We start from the raw sequence: 4941 nt of genomic DNA on the forward strand, positions 1-4941 counted from the left end.
GACCAGGCAACAGTTGTTGAATTGATGGCCCCTCCTCCAATCGCCCTCCCCTCACAGGTGGTTGCTTAGCAACTGGCCTTAGTGGGAGGGGTTAGAGAAAGCCACCATTGCAGCCACCTACTCAGGCTATATTTGCATATGAAGCCCTGCCCACAACTGTCTACTTTAGAAGAGGCCACTGCATGTGTGGGCTGCAGCGAGAGGGAGAAAAGAATGTGTTGTTACTAGAAACTGAAGCAGCAGACTAAATAAGATAGGCCATATCGACCTGACACTGATTATGAACAATGAAGGGGCAGGAATGTTTGAATCTAAAACCTAAACAAATACAGCATTATGTTTCAAAATGAGTCTATGCTAGACATTGAGTATGTATGGTTGATGAAAGTGAAGTTGAGCATCGTCTTTTGTCTGTTTGGATCTCTTTTTAATAGATCTTTTTAATATATATATATATATATATATATATATATATATATATATATATATATATATATATATATATATATATATATATATTTTTTTTTTTTTTTTTCTTTCTTTTCTTCATATATATACATATATATATATATATATATTTTTTTTCTTCATATATATACATATATATATTTTTTTTGTCTGTTTGGATCTCTTTTTAATAGATCTTTTTAATATATATATATATATATATATTTATTTTTTTTTTCTTTCTTTTCTTCATATATATACATATATATATATATATATATATTTTCTTCATATATATACATATATATATATTTTTTTCTTCATATATATATATATATATATGAAGAAAAAAAAAAGTTCTGCTTTTTGTTGTTTTTCAAGAGCCATTAGGTGCATATTTAAACTGACTGGGTCATTGTAAAGAATAGTGCAGTAGACCTAGTAGTGATGTCAATCTTTAGAGCCGACAATGGCTGCAGCTGTACCCTAGCCTAGAGCTATGGAAGCTCATGAGATAGTATATTATAATTATGACTTAGTGCCTCATTATTATGACTTGGTATCTCTTGATTATGGCTTCAGAATGTTCATCATCATTTGTCCTGTAACTTTTTTTTAATGACAGAAATGAGCTTCCATATAGAGCAGCTTCTGAAGTAGTTGTAAATGAAGAGAATTAATTGGCATTTCATATTTGGATAAAAACAGCTTCAGGATGACTGATTGACTAAAAATTAAAAAGAAAAATGCAGATACCCCGAAAGCTTTAGCCAGGGTTTTTTATATACCTGCACTGGCACATCAACTAAATATATTTTAATCACTTAAGTATCTTTGTTCATTTTAATTTCAATGTATTTATAGGCATAGCGGGATCGCGTGGCGCATGAGCGAGCGCCACTGGCGTGGAACATTTTAAAAAAATTTACTGTCTGAGGGCCAAAATTAGTGAAAGAAAGTCAAAGTTTGGTTGTTTTTTTATCTTTGTTTCAGCCTTACTTTAAAGCTAAAAGTTATTTGTTGAATTAGTGATGATCCATGTAGTTAGAGTTACACTGTAGAGACAAGAAATAACGTTTTATTCAAAGGACTGATTCCAAGATGCGCTTTTCAAATTTAAATGAGGTATTATCTGGGACCTGCAGTAATATTGGAACACGCGCGGATGATGCTAACACACGCACACAGTAGAGCTTTAATCGGGCCGAAAAAAGAAGACCGGGCCCGAACCTGTCCGACTAGAATAACGCCGATGTCTCTTTAAGGCCAAACACGTTTCATCTCAACGGTGTTCACATCCGTGCGCGTGCATGTGGAGTGATCCATTGTGAGTTATAAACATGACTGACGAGCAGCTTCATGTGCGCTACGTCTGGTTCAAGTACTGTTTATATTAAATGGTGCACACAGGCGTTACTGAAAACTGAACGTAGGGGAAAAAATGACAACGTCTGGGGCCCCTATGCTCAACAGTGTTGTCGAGAACCCTGGTGTCCCACCACCCTAGGGTTTTAAACAATGGGTGGGTTCAGATTAGATGGCTGACTTTTGACTGACTGAATAAGCGTATAGGACAGTGCTTACACATTCTCTTGCATGACAGTCATGACACTTAACCTGTCAGAGTCTCCTGCGGAAACTGGACCAAAAAAAAAAAGAAGAGAAACCAAAGATATATTATAGCATTACAACACGTGTGTTGCGGCGTTGTCAGGTTTTTCTTTACTGGTATTGAAAATGAACAGTAAGATTGGATTTGTGGGGAAAAAGCAGGCAATAGTGGTATTTATTTAAAAACATGCTGTGTAAAATGAACTTACTTGTTAACGCTGGAGAAAATAACACCTGGTAAATGTGCAAAAGTTATCATTGGGCTAGAATAAGATGGATACTATTTGCATAACATTATTTTAGGATTAAAATAGCCAGGATTGGAAATTTTGTGGACACGGCTGTTTACAGTACCTCTTGTGTTTTAATCATATAGTGTTGCCTGGCCTTCTCTTTGTAATAGCCTATTAATTCTGCTAAGACAACTGCTACAGTTATAATTTGCTATATTTTGTCATTTTCACATAAGAACGTCCTTGCTGCTGTATTGCTTTTCCCTACTCACATAATGGTGGAATTCATGGCTGCAAACAGCACAAATCCACTTCATTTTCAAAAACATACATTCCAGGATGTAGTTGACACATGTATGTCTTTGGTAATTTAACTGTACACATTTACTTCCACTTCCTCAAAATGTTGACATACACTGCAGTGCTCCCTCACCGTCGCTGCTCAGCCTGTAACAAACCATGCATCTGTTTGTTCTGAGCCAAAGGAAAGTTTAATTTTCCACTTGTTTTTTGGGCCTTCATGCATATGCATGAGTCGGCGTTAATAACAGCAGCAGCAGCAGCAGTAAATCATTAACAGTCTTCCTTATCCATTTACTGGATTATCGATATACTGAACGTAAAGATATTAACTGTAATATCAACCTGCCTTCTCTATGTTTGTTTTACCTGTGAGGTAGTTTGAGAGGGAGGAGCTCACATTCTTATAGGGTAGGAGGAGCCAAGATTGTCAGGAGGAGCTTCCGGGTTGTGACATCACAACGCGAGAAAAATCCAATTTGCCCGTTTGGAGCTGACTTTTTACAAAATGTGGAATAGCAAGGAAGGGAGGAAACAACTTTTTCAACTTTATGAGGCTAAAGGGATGTATACCACTATAGCAAAACCATTATAAAGTAGTTTTTTATAATAAATAAAATACAGGTGCACATGAAAGCTGAGACAAAACTGCATCCTGCAAAAGTGACCAGAAAATGTTAATTAAGCCATTATCTCATCTTGATGTCTCTCCTCCCTTCCTAACTCTTGCTTTACCGATAATATCATAGTACATTAAAAGGCTGGAGAAGGAAGCAGTTATGACCCGAGCGGAGGAAGTCCAATAAAAACTAATTATGTGGAAAGGAATGCACTCTACTAACGGTCCACTCACTCCCCCTGTCCTGCTCTTTTTCAACTTTCCTTCTCAAAGATGTTGGCTGTGACTCGGCCAATGGCCTCAGAGTATTTGTTTATGTGCAATTTGTTAAAGGGTTGGCCTCTTTCCCTTCTTTTCAAAGGAGTAATTTACTATTCAATTCATGTCTGTCACCAGCAGAAAACAACACAACAATGGAGCAAACAGGGTCTTGTGAAAACTATACAACCCTGCAGTGTCTCCTTACGTACAGTAGCGTTGAGCAATAATAAACAAATAAATAAACATTGAGCTAATTTTTGCTAAAAAAAAAAAAAACCCTCTGTAACCACTCCCAACCAGCTGTTGGAAATTGTTTTGCAGTATTGCAAATTACATAGATGTGGGAGAAGATAACTTTTGCAGAAAGTTACCGTAAACTCTTAGAGAATTAACTTTTTCACAAGTCTAAGGAGCTTCATTCTAGTATAAATGGTAAGGCCTAACAAAATGTATACATACATATATAGTACTTTGTGAGTGTTCCTGAAGCTATCTTGCAGATGCGTTATCAACGCTATTATGCAGAGGCATTATTTGTTATTTTATTTTACCACAAAAACTGTAGAGCCTTGATGTACTGTTTAACAATGTGTCACTTCAGAGACTATGTATGAATGAAGTTTACTTTATAAATCCAGGCCAGATAGCCCAAGGATCACTAACAGAAGACTGATGGAATTTAGTGTAACACATTCTGAAAAATGATTGTTTCTCTCTTCCTTAAGCAAGTGAGACCATGAATAACTGAGTCTCAGCAGTGACTGGGAAATGTAGTACATGAAAGTGTCAAATGAGAAAAACGCACAAGTGGCATCATTACATCTCTGCACAATGTGATATTTTGATTTACATTCAAAAGCCAACAAGCACAAACCCAACAGTACACAGTCAGACATGAAGACGGGGTTAACACAGACAGATGCTAACCCTTGCTTGGCAACAGTTTTATTTTTCTTACCTTTCAATTCTCAAACCCATCTTCATTTTAATCATGAAACTTTATCTTACTGAATCCTAACTCAGATCAGGGACACACAAAGACTGTGCTATTGTACTTCTGCAGACCTTGTCATTACAGCACTGTTGTCGAATGCCTTAGTTCCAACATCACATTAGTAAATTCAGGCCATTGGGATCAAGTAGCCTGTGGGGAAACTTTATATGCAGTTGTAAAGGTATTGATTTCTGTTCACATTGGAGGTTAGACAGCTGTAAAGTATTGAATGTATGTTTTAATTCATGTGTCATGACCAAATTTAGATTGATAATATCAATCTTTGTCTGTTGTTCTAGGGTTTTTAATTATTTTTTTAATGGGGAAAACCTGGTTGAGAATATCCTGGCCGCTGCAGCAGCTCACATTGCAGGAAAAAAAAATGTCTTCACAGTAAATGGGTGGGCAGGTAGTTGAAGCACTTATTGACATTCACACACATACTTTAAAGTTTAAAGGTGACGTTTGCAATCCTG

This window comes from Gouania willdenowi, chromosome 1 (assembly GCF_900634775.1).
Source record: "Gouania willdenowi chromosome 1, fGouWil2.1, whole genome shotgun sequence".
In the NCBI taxonomy this organism is placed as follows: Eukaryota; Metazoa; Chordata; class Actinopteri; order Blenniiformes; family Gobiesocidae; genus Gouania; species Gouania willdenowi.